We start from the raw sequence: 13,628 nt of genomic DNA on the forward strand, positions 1-13,628 counted from the left end.
CATTTAGCAAAGGGCCATGGAATATGACAATTAGTTCTTGAGAGGTCTGTCTTTGAATAATAGAGAAACACTGACACTTGTCGCATCTCTTTTCAAACTGAACATCTTTTTTTAGCGTCGACCAGTAATATCCATGCATTAGTATTCTTGTAAAGTATTTTTTCCTCAAGCACATAGTGGGCAGCTTTTCATCTGAGTTTGTTGGCCTCTTCCTTATCCTCTGGTAGTATGTGATCTAAAGGCAATGATTGCTTGCATCCACGGTGGTGTCCCTTTACTCCACATTATTTTTCTTCCTTGGAGATTGAGGATCTAGAGAGGCGTTTAATTGGCACTACCTTGAGCACTTCGAATCCCTACTACTGGCTAACTTCGATAAAGCATCGGCATAAACATTCTCAATCCGTCGTATTTGGGTTAACTCAAACTTTTCAAATGAGGGGAGCAAGTCCATAACATTTTTAAGATATGCAGCCATGCTCTTATCTCTTCTAGTGAAGTTGCTATCAACTTGACTCACCATAAATTGTGAGTTGTTGTTTACCACCAATTTCCGCACTTGTATTTCTTTGGATAACCTAAGGCTTGCTAGCAACGCCTCATATTCAGCTACATTGTTAGAGGCATTAAAACCAAATCTCACTCACAGTTGAGCCTGTGTCCCTCTGGGCTCACTAGTACCACTCCAGCTTTCGAACTCTCTCACTAGAAGAGCTACTACAAATAGGTTCTCAGTTTGGGGTCCACAGGCCTTTGTGAACTTACAGAAGTTCGGTGTTTATATACAATGTCAAATGCACTTAGGTCTACAGCCCATTTCATTAGCCTTCCTGAGGTATTAGGCTTCTAAAGCACTTGCCTGAGTGGAAAGTTGTAAGCACCTGCATGCTATGGGCCTTAACTTTCTGGAGGCGGTTGTTAAGGAAAGGGCTAGCTTCTCCATGTTGGTATAGCGTGTTTCTTCTAATAAGAGGGTCTTGCTGACATGCTAAATAGGTAGCTGCATACCACTTTTCTCCCTTACAAGTACTAACCTTATGGCCTCTACAGACATGGCTAGGTATAACAATAGTGATTATCCTTCTTTAGGCTTTGAGATGAGGAGGCCTTTCCCAAAAGCTTCTTCAATCCTTGAAAATCTTCTTCGCACTAATCTTTCAATTGGAAACTCTTTCCTTCCTTGAGAATTTTAAAGAGTGGAAGGCACTTATCGGTGGCCTTTGAGACGAATATGCTCAATGCTACAAGGTGACCCGTCAAACTTTACACTTTTTTGGGCTTGTAGGTGGTCTCATGTCTAATAAGGCCTTGATCTTTATAGGGCTGGTCTCTGTACCTTACTGATTGATCATATATCTCAAGAACTTTCTAATGGCTATGCCTAAAGCACATTTTAGTAGGTTCAGCCTTATCATATACTTTCTCAAAATCTTAAAAGCAGTCCTAAAGTGTTCAACGTGGTATGTTAACTAGCTTTTGATAGGTCATCTCAGTATTTTTCAGGTCAAAGGGCATGACTTTATAGCAATAAAGTCTCCTATCTTTGATGAATGAGGTGTTTTCCTCATCAGATGGGTGCACGAGAATCTGGTTATAATCCGAATAAGCATCTATAAAGCTCAATAACTCATGCCCCATTGTAGAGTCTATAAGTTGATTGATCTTTAAAAATGGAAAGTCGTCTTTAAGGTACGCCTGGTTTGAGGTTGGAGGAATCTATGCAAACCCTCCACTTACCATTGTGCTTCTTCACCAAGATTGTGTTAGATTTCCACTTTGGATAGGTGGTTTCTCTGATGAAGTCGTTGGATATCAATTTTGCTCATCTTATTTCAAGGCTTCATATCTTTTGGGTTTAAGGCCCTCCTCTTTTTCCCGTGGAAAGTGAATTTAGGATCAACACTGAGGCAATGGTTTCTAACCTTGGGGTCAATGTCCACCATGTTTTCATGCTTCCAAGCGAATATATCCAAGTTCTTGAGCAAGATATTCTTGAGCCTTTGCTTGTCCTCTAAGTTCAACTCCTTCCCCACTTGGAGTATGTAATGTATTAATTTAAGAAAAAAAAAGTAAAGTCAAAGATGTCAAGCTTAAAAAAAAAAAAAAAAAATTCAAAACGTTGAGGCGGTTCAATTCACATGAAACAAATCCATTCAATTTCACACACAATACCAAAACACACACTAACAAACAAAAGAAAACAAACCAGATAAAAAAAAGGAAGAGAAAAGAAGGAAAAAAAAGAGGCAGAAGAAAGAAAAAATATATAGAAATTTTTTGCCAAGATGTGAGAAAATAAGTGGTCTATACTATTAGGTTTGAATTCCTCAATTTTGAAAGGTGACCAAAAAGTTACTTGTCGTCAAGTTATGTTTAATTATAGTTCTTAGATTATTAGATTAAATTCAATTTTATTGAAGGTTAAGTATAATAAGCTATGAAATTGAGTTAAATGAAAGAAAAACTAGTTTTAGTGAATAAAAAGACTGTAGAAATTGCTTAAACGTGAAATAATTAAGTTTGGATATCGCCTATTGAATTATTGAAATTACTTAAAATAATTAATTGTTGATTTAAAAATTATATTATATTTCAGGCTACGATACGGATTTCGGGACAGTTTATCAACTGAGTTGATTTTGTGAAGATAGTTCTGTAAGTAGAAAAACTTAAATATTTTTAAAGTATTTATAAATTAAGTATATTATTAAAGTATGCGCAATTATATGCAATTATGTGCAATTATGTGTTCGATGATATGATTATTGTGGAAATCTCTTTTATTATGATACATGTGGAATCTCAAAGAGTATTTATGGCATATTTGCAATTTGGTATGTGAGACATGTGATATTGAAATTTGTTTGGTATGTGAGACATGTAATATTGAGATCGACCAGAAAAATACCCATGATTATATACTTCTTTTAGTTCATGGAAGGGTATTAGCCATGTTCTATCATACATGGAGGGGTCTTGACCTGACATTGGTCTTGATCATGTACATATAGTTCATAGACGGGCTTGACCGTGTTCTATAATTGATTACTAGAGGTCTTGAGACAGACTTTCGTTCACGGAGGGGGCCAAAAGCTCATGGTGAAAGTTCTTAGCCCGAGGGACAGATTGCCGATTTCAGTCAGAGGGTACATTTTTGGTGTATTTTTCAGTATATTTGGTATGATGATATTATAGTACAGCTATCAGTTGATATTTATAGCTTGACTTTGAGATGATATTTTATGACATTATGTGAATGTCTTACGTTTTGGCTATAATTATATGATGCTATCTTGCGAACTATTCAATGATATGAACTCAATTTTCGTTAAAAATGTAAAATTGAAAAATTATAATTATTTTCAAACTTCTTCACTCACTGAGCTATCAACTCATAGATTGTCCCATAATTTTTTTCTATAGGTAGCAATTGATTCTTCTTAGCCAGAAAGGCCTAATGATTTTGGAATGAGAGCCACACGATATGTTGAGTGTTATAACTCATATTGATGAAGCACAAAATAAATAATTTGGGCCCATCGTATAATATTTTATATAAGCGTTTGCTTTTGATGCATTTTTTGAAGTAACTCATAGTCAGCATTGGTGATAGATTTAACATCTAGTCAGCATATATCATCGACGAACGCCTCGCTTCGGGTCCTCTAGGGTGATTCGGGATGAATCGTGTCAAAGTGGTATCAGAGCATGGTTTTGAAAATTTTTATGGTTCATGCATTAGTATATCATGCATGTTCAGTAGATACGATTCATGTCGTGGTAGCATAAATGACAAACTCCCAAGCTTGAACGTATGGAACCAAAAATAATAGAATTTTTTTAAACAGTTTTAGAAACGACTAGTATGTAAGTATGGTAGTTGTAATAATCTGATGGTTGAAAATGTTATCAGTTGTTGGGTTGGAACTATGTCTATATGTAACCTATTAAGATTTGAACAGATTGTGATGATTTTGCAGGGCATTCAAAGTTACAGATGTTACAACTACTTAATTTTCAATTTATATATAGAACTATATGATTTTTTATGTATACACAAGAATTTTTTTTTATTTGTAGCTTGCACGATAAATATAGGGAAATGGTATGATGTGTGATTGTTGACAATTAGTGAGGAATGTTAATTATTTTTGAAACCAAATGGTCATTAGTGTTATAAAAATTTGTGGTGATTTGTGGCCACTTATATGGGATGATAATAGAAATCATAATGATGTATATTTATGCTGTATGATAAGAAATTGTGGAAGACAAAATAATGATTTGTTGATTGATAGATAACAATGTGTTATTGTGTATTTTAGGCATTGAGGAAATTAACGGTAATTTCAATTATTTCGATTATTTATGAGTTGTTTGATTATAAGAATGTGAGAATAATAGGGATGAACTTCATAATGATTACTTATTATGTAGTGATTTGTTGCTTTAGAAATAGAATTAAACGGATATACGCATTTAGGTATGTTTATGTGATTAAAAAAAAATTGAGAATGATAGAGTTGAAATTTATTGAGATTGAGAAAGTAACATGCGGTATATTGATGTGTGAAATATTCACGTGATAAATATGAAGGTTATTATCTTGTGATATTAAGGAAAATTGATATAATTAAATGTTTTAGGTCATACGATATGACGATAAATGTCAAGGTTACATGATCATAACATGATACGTTGAATAGCATGTGAATGAATATAATGGTTGTCCTGTAGCAAAGTAATGTGATGATAGATTTGGGTTATTAAGTTAATTAATTTTGTTATAGCCATTCATTGGATTACATTATATTCCATACAATTTGGAAGCATTGAGTTAAATTTTGAAGTTAAGATGAATTTGTGGAAATTTTAGTGATGTAATTTTTGGGAAATTTTCCATTGTATGGATCATGAACAAAGTATTTCATTTTTATGATCAACGATCTATTTATAGAATAAAAGTATAGATTTTCAAGAATTAAATGTTATTATTGTACCTTCACAGAAAGAAAGAACAAAATTCGTATGTGTACAGAAATGTCAAAAGTTTTGCTATCAGGAAATTTTGAGAAAATATTTACTCTTATATCTAAAGATGATAAGTGATTGATTCACGATAATGATTTATGTTATGATTTAGAAAATGTTCTCTAAGTGGAATGATAAAATATAGATTATGTTGTAGATTGATAAAGAGATATGATTAAATTAGGAGATGTAGTTGGTTATATTGGGATTGACATTTAGGAATTGTGGCGTTATCACATGGTGGGAAGATCAATACATACTGACCACATGAGGTTAAGATATATATGTATTTGAAAAGGAGCTGAACTTGAAGCTATGTATATATTATCGTTAGGTAATAAAATGAAAAGCTAAAAATATCACATATTGATCATTAGGATGATATTTAAGGTAATGGTTCAACATGTATTCCATATGTTCGAGGGTTAGTAAATAGATGTCATATTTAACTTACGCTATAAGATTATTAGTGGAGTTGAAAGAGAGAGAAAATCTTACATATGAGGAAGAACTTGTTCAGATATTGGATAGAAAGAAATAGGTCTTGCGAAATAAGCTATTTCTTTGCTTAAAATCTCATGGAGGAATCACGTTATGGCAAAACCGACATAGGAATGTGAAGAGCAGATGTGTTCTCAATATCTCCAAATTTTCTGCACTTAGTAATTGAATTTTAAGGACGAAATTCTTTCAAGGGGGTGAGTTTTGTAATACATTAATTTAAAAAAAAAAAGTAAAGTCACAGATGTCAAGCTTAAAAAAAAAAAAACGATGAGGCCGTATCAATCCAATTCACATGAAATAAATCCATTCAATTTCACACACAATACGAAAACACACACTAACACACACAAGAAAATGAACCAGAGAAAAAAAAAACGAAAGAGAAAAGAAGAAAAAAAAGGAAGAGGAAGAAGAAAGAAAAAATATAGAAAATTTTTGCCAAGTTGTTAGAAAAAAAGTAGTCTATACTATTAGGCTTGAATTTTTCAATTTTGAAAGGTAAGTAAAAAGTTACTTATTGTCAAGTTATATTTAATTTTATAGTTGTTAGATTGTTAGATTAAATTCAATTTTATTGAAGGAGTTAAGTATAATAAACTATGAAATTGAGTTAAATGAAAGAAAAACTAGTTTTAATGATTAAAAAGACAGTAGAAATCGCTTAAACGCAAAATAATTAAGTTTTGGTATTGCTTATTTAATTATTGAAATTATTTAAAATAATTAATTGTTAATTTAATAATTATATCACATTTTAGGCGGCGATATGAATATAGGAACAGTTTACTAACCGAGTTGATTTTGTGAACATAGTTTTGTGAGTGAAAAAACTTAAATATTTTTTAAATATTTATAAATTAAGTATATTATTAAAGTATGCGCAATTATATACAATTATGTGCAATTATGTATTCAATTATATGATTATTATGTAAATCTTTTTTATTATGATACATGTGAAATCTCAAAGAATATTTATAGCATATTTGTGATTTGGTATGTGAGACATATGATATTGAGATTTGTTTCGTATGTGAGACATGTAATATTGAGATCTGTTCATAAAAATTCCCGCAATAGTACGGATTCGTTGTACAAGTAATAATCGTGATGAGAGAGTTATCGTCTCAGAGGGAATAAGGATCAATTTTAGTATATTTGATATATTTAATTCGTATTTATAACTAACAAACGATTGAGGGAATAGCTAAATAATTTTTATAATTAAAACTTGTGAAAATAATTAAATTTGGTTTAAAAATTCAAATGTGTAAACGTATTGGATTTCCGACGCCATTAATCAATTCTTAGTTCTAATTCTCAATCAATAATAATTATCTCAATTTATGCAATTGTAACGATCGATAATTCCGTTTTTATTTATTTATTTATTATTCTTTCCCAAGATATAATAAACCTATGATTACCACAAGACGATCCTATTCCTAGTCCGAATTCATATGGCAAACATGCATTGACGTTTAGGATTATCATATAAGATCACATACACCACAATACTATTCCAAATATTTATTGTTCATGTGTCACAATAATAGTGTTATACATATCGTGAGTTTTCCAATACTACGAAAAAGCAACTTATTATCCTAATGGTGCGCAAACATTAGAACAATCTAATTGTGCATATTATTGGAATCACAACGCAATAATTAACATAAAAACATAGGTCTTGAATTAAAACTAAAAATTAAACAATTTTTTCATCATCCAATACGTGAAAAGAAATTAGCCAAGCATGATACTAGAATTAAACAAATGAAATTGAAAAGATATCACCACGAAATCGACGAAACGTGATTGATTCCAGTTATGAGCCGGTCCTTTTTTGCGGGATTTTTTTCCTTCAATTTCAGCCCCTATTGTGCGTGTATTATGAATTGAATTCCAAGACAGCCACCTCCTTCACCTGGCTTTGGTTTCTGTGCGTATCAATATATTAAATTGGCCCTCCAAAGCTGCTTCAATTTATGTTTTTATATGGGGTATTCCTGCAACATCAGCCCTTTTATTTCCAGCACATTCAGCTTCCTTTTTTATATATATGTAATCACTTTCATCAGCTGGCAGCCCGATTTTTTCTTTGCTTTTTTTTTTTTTCAGCAGCTTTGCCCTTTTTTACTGCCCAAATTTAGAAGCTTGTATGTATAATATGTTGACCCCCAACCGCTGTTTCTTCTTGCCAGAATCTCTCTCAATTCAGCCCCTTTCGCTATCCGTTCGCTGCCTCTAATGTGTACAGATATATAATATATTCAGCAACCAGCCAACTTCTGTAAATTTTTCTTTTCATCCTGCCTTTAATGCGTGTATATATATAAAATAAAACCTAGCAGCCGGTCCACAATGCGTGCTCCAAAAAGGACTCCAATTTCAACCCATGTTATTGTCTTCATGCGTGTGTTTATATGTGGAATTTTCTGCCAGCAGGTTTATTTCACAGGAGCCCATGTAATCCTTTAATTTGATTTCAATTGCAAGTCCAATTTAGTGCACTTCTCATTCCAATTCCAATTGGTAGTTGGCCCATCAACTTTATCCAATAGTCAATTTAGTACCCATACTTTGAATTTGTCATTTTTTGCCCATTTTTGCTTGTTTCTTCAATTCTTTGTTCAAATGTGAGTTGTTCCTAATAAAAATAATACAATACAAATTAGGTCATATTTTGTCGAAAGAACAATAAAATTCCATAGTTTAAAGTCCCGAATAAGTGTAGGAAATACACTTATCAATATCCACTAGAAAAGTACCCATGATTATACACTTCTTCTAGTTCATAGAGGGGTTTGACCGTGTTCTATCCTACACGGAGGGGTCTTGACCTAACATTGGTCTGGATTGTGTACATATTGTTTAAAGAGGGGCTTTGGCCGTGTTCTAAAATTAATTACCAGCGGTCTTGAGAAAGGCTTTCGTTCATGGAGGGGGCCAAAAGCCCGTAGTGAAAGTTCTTAGCCTGAGAGGCGAATTACCGATTTCAGTCAGAGGATACATTTTTTGTGTATTTTTCAGTATATTTTGTATGATGAGATTATAGGACAGTTATTAGTTGATATTTATAGCTTGACTTTGAGATGAAATTTTATGACATTATGTGAATGTCTCACGTTTTAGCTATAATTATATGATGCTATCTTTGCGAACTATTCAATGATATGAACTCGATTTTTCGATAAAAATGTAAAATTGAAAAAGTATAATTATTTTCGAATTTCTCCACTCACTGAGCTATCAACTCATATATTTTCTTATAATTTTTCTTACAGGTAGCTATTGATTCTTCTTAGCTGGATGAGCCTAATGATTTCAGAATGAGAGTCACACAACATGTTGAATGTTATAACTCATATTGATGAAGCACAAAGTAAATAATTTAAGCCCATCGCATTATGTTTTACATAAGCTTTTGATTTTGATGCATTTTTTGAAGTAACTCATAGTCAGTCTTGGTGATAGATTTAACATCTAGTCAACATCTATCATTGACGCACGCCACGTTTTGGGTCCACTATGGTGATTCGTGACAAGTCGTGTTAGAGTATCTTTGAGGGATCTCGTGGGTCTGTAGAGGAAAATTCCAACTTCTCAACTGGGGTTGCCTAGGAGTTCGACTCTAAAATTTAAGAATCCAATCTTGCATCCATAATCCATTGTTCAGGGATCGTCCCTTCTATATGGGCGTCCGCCATCTCAACATTTCCTCTTTGTTCAGGGTCAAACATTTCACTGGTGCTTCAAGCACTTCAATGTTTATCAAAACCATGTTTTTGCTTCAAAGTTTAGACTTACTTAAAGAGTTAAGGTAGCACTCTCTCGAACCCATTTGATTATCTCGAACAATGGCGACGTCTTGATCGGTGGAAAACTTCATACATAAATGGTGGATAGAGGTGTCTACCCAAAGTTCTTTCAATAAATGTCGTCCCAACATATTGTGATATGTAGACCTATGGTCTACGATGAGGAATCCCATAAAATGGTGAGCTGTTAAAGAGATGTTCTTATTTCTATGCCCAAAGTGATTCTCCCCTAGGGATGATGACGTCGTCGGTAAAGCCATATAAAGGGACGATAATGAGGTGAGCTCATGATTTATCAACATTTTGTCATAAGTGGCTCTAAATAAGATGTTGACAGAACTCCCATTATCCACTAGAATACGCTTCAAGCTATTTCATACAATAGTAGCTCTCACTACCAAAGCATCACATAGAGGTAATGCATACCATCAACATTTTCCTGTGTAAACGATATTTGTAGGGTGTTACTAGTCCCATGGAAAGTGCTATTGACTAAGTAGTTTGTCATGAGGAGATCTTTAACCTCTCTACCATAATTTCTTTGTAAATTCCTTAATTCTTTTCCAATATGTGGGTCTTCAATTATCGTATCAATCTCTCTACTAGCGGCGTTTTCACATCTGCAAAGGGTTCTCTTCTTTGTCTCTGGCCACTCCTATGCTTGTGTCTATCCTCATCATGCCTATGTCCAGACGACTCTTTCCTGGGATGTCGCCTTGACTCGTGTCGAGGCTCTTGATCATGCCTGGAGACAGATGCATTCTGTTTAGCATGGTGGATATTCCCTTTTTTAGTTTAAAAGTCTGTTAGCCCTGTTTGATGTGTCCTGGACATGCAATCGTGCAATATGGCCTATTTCTAAGCTCATTTCTCCTTCATCTACCCCTGCCTCTTGGCCGATTAGGCAGTCTTTGAGCATCAAACCCAACTCCCTCGTATACCAAAGATGATACTATGTTTAAAGTTGCAGTGGCTAATGCTTAGCCTGAAGTGTGGGCAATTGTGAGCCTTACTTGAGTCCATTTTTGATTCACCAAGTATGAAATAGGGCGTCGTCTTTGCTTCTGAGGCAGTGGAAGTTCCATCTAGGTTTAGTTGCAATCGTTAATCAGTTCCTCATTGAGAATCTTGTTTCTCATCCTTTTCACCAGGGTATCGTAAGAGGTGGAATTTTTATTTCGGACATCTCTTTAGAAGATGGCGTTTATGTTGAGGCCTCCCCTCAAGGTTGAAAGGGCTTTCCTATCGATGACTTGTTCACAATAAATCATTTCGTCTGTAAACCAGGCCAAATAGCTCGTCAAAGTCTTGTTCGCTTGTTGTCTCATATCCTTCCCTGCTCAACAAAAATTAGTTTAAGAAATTTGAGATCCATCAAACTATTGATATTCCAAGTTGGTATGTGACGATACCAAATTTCAGAAGCTCCCGTCAATGTGAGGTAGAAGGCTCTGCATTTCAATGTCGACAAGGCTAATCTAAGACTCATGTGGGTTTTATAATTGTTAAGGTGCTTCATCAATCGCCCTTTCCTTCATATTTGGGGATATTTGGTGGTACAAAGTCGTTAGAAACATGGGCATTTCACAACTCATGAAAAAATGGAAGACTTTCATCATCATCATCCAATTCAAAAGATGTGCATGGACCATATGAATCCTTGACTTCAACTTGATACCAAGGTGTTTTAAAGTACCAACTTCGTTCCTCAAATTTGCAGCGTCCCTTCTCTTTCCCCTATTTTTAGACGGAGGGACCCTTTATGGTTGATGGCTTTTCCATAGCCTTGTTGCTTTTATATATGGAGTGACTATTGGGGCCTATTCGTAGGTAATGGTCCAAATCTACCGAAGACACTAGTGGACCTCTGAGGTCTTTGTTCCTGTGCATATTCTGGGAGGAAGTTTTCTCTCCTTTATGGTAAGTTGTCACTGAGTCTGCCGGGAGTGTAATTTGTTAACATGTCTACCTCGACCACCTTTTTATAAGGCTAGGCTCCCTTTTGTGTCTCTAAGAGTAAGCCTCGGTATTATTCTCCTCTTCTTCATGTTAGAAAGCCCGCTGTTGAGGCATTTGATCCAGCCTGTACTTGTATTTGCATGAGTAAATATTGCATGTTGGCGTTTTGTTGGGCTATGTTTCTTATGTTCACAGTCATCTTCCTCATCTCTTTCGCTAAGCATGCAGTATTGCTGCCACCTTGTCGATATTGGTTGTGAGGTCGACGAATGTTGACATTTGTCTGGATGACTTTGTTTTTAGAAGCTTCATCTTGTTGATTCTGATCATGAAAGCCGTAATGGCTAGAACTCATGGTATAATAATAGCTTTTATGTATAAAAAAAAAAAGAAAAAAAAAAGAAACTTCTAGTAACGTCTCTTCAGTGTCCTCAATAGTTCTTACTTCAAGAACAAGGAACTTTTTCAAGGTTAGGCTATGGAATAATTCTTTTTCCAATGGCTTTCACCACAAGGATGCTAGCGGTTATAGTGTGGTTTCTCAGTGAATGCAACAATCTGTTGTCCTCTGATTCTATAACTTCAACGTGACCTACAAATCTCAAGGCCTCTCATGTTCACCAAGCCTAATTCTAGCACATTTGGACAAACCGTTAGCTATATGTGACTTCCTCTGGTGTGGGTGAAGTTGGCTGCTCGCACTCCAAAACTTGAAAATTTCGAGTGGATGAATAGTTAAGTCAATTTGGGAAGTAAGTATATAAGTGTGGAAGAGCTTTAGACATGAGCCTCCAATGTAAAAAAGGGGTTAGATTTGGTAAATGATGGATAAAATAATGATATGACAAAGTTATAGCATGAGAATCTAAACTTGCTTTACCTTGAATTAGCAATAAATGTGAGCTTTTATAATAGAAAAAGTAGAGTGGGAGTTGTTGGATGGAAAGGCACGTGGCCTAACAAGTGCAGCTGATATCTCTTGTCAGGGACATCAATCAATCTTATGCATTAAATACTAATACAATTTTATCATCCATAATGCATGTCTTACGACTTTAGACTTGACCTGATGGGCAGGCAATGATGGTGATAGCAATGAATTATCACATCAATCACATATCGAATATTGCTTGGAAGATCTTGTGCTGAACTTCTTTTATGGACTCGCCTCCCTACGTAGTTCTGTTTTTCCCCATGGGTTTAGTATAATCTAGTGGGGTTGGTAAACATATTGGATCGACCACTCAAAGGGGTTCAATAGCCTCGTGATATTTTGACGCGGTGTTGGGCTCACGCTTGCTTACCACTTAGGCTGTGTCGGGCCTTATGAAGTTAGGCGTAACTTATACCTACAACATCGTCACTTCCAATTTCACACATAGCCTTTTGCAATGATGTGATTATATTCGCTAATTAAAATAAATCTGCGATTAACATAATTGTGAGATACATAGGTTTATATGATGCGACAATGTGTCCGCAAGTTAAAAGATCTAAAAGCCGGTTTGGTTGCCAATCACTCGCCATTGTTATTGAGTATTACTTATCTTAAAACTTGAATTTTCAAATAAGGATAAAATTATTAATTTTGGTACTTAGCATGGTTTTTGAGGGACAATACTTCATCTATCATGCATTACTTATCACAATTCGTAGACTTGTGCAATCAACGAACTAGAAGCACAAATCTTCTTTTCTATATATATTCAACTCAAGTAAATTGCAAATTTGCTAGTATAATTCCATCCTTTTATTTAACGATCCAAATTTTAAAACTTAAATCGTTACATAATTCTTAACAATTCATATCTCCAATAACGTCCAATTCTTGAAATGATTTCAGGCATAATATCATATTATTTTAAATCATAGCCAACAAATATAATATTAGTTTGACATATAAAAACAACCAGATAAAATATATTTCAAATTCATCAAGGAGAGTGGTCCATAACATAATGAAATTAAATTTACTATTGAAAAAAAAATTGTCAGGTTATACTGAATTTACTTTATTAAGTCCAATGAATCCAAGAACAACTAGGGACGGACCCATCTTTGGCTCAGTGAACTTTGGGCTTGGGGTATTAAGGCACACTAATTTTGCTTAAGAATTTATCCACTTTTGAGTTTATAGATTAGTTAGGAAAAAAATAATTTAATTCCATATTGCACACTATATATAAAGGACAAAATTAAAGTTTATTTTAGGTCCTGAAAATTTAAAGTCGACCAAGATTGAATTTCGTCCGCATTGAACTATATTCCTGAGTCCACCCCTGAGCACAACGATTGCACATCATCGCTCGCCAA

Source organism: Olea europaea, unplaced genomic scaffold (genome assembly GCF_002742605.1).
Source record: "Olea europaea var. sylvestris unplaced genomic scaffold, O_europaea_v1 scaffold2069, whole genome shotgun sequence".
NCBI lineage: Eukaryota > Viridiplantae > Streptophyta > Magnoliopsida > Lamiales > Oleaceae > Olea > Olea europaea.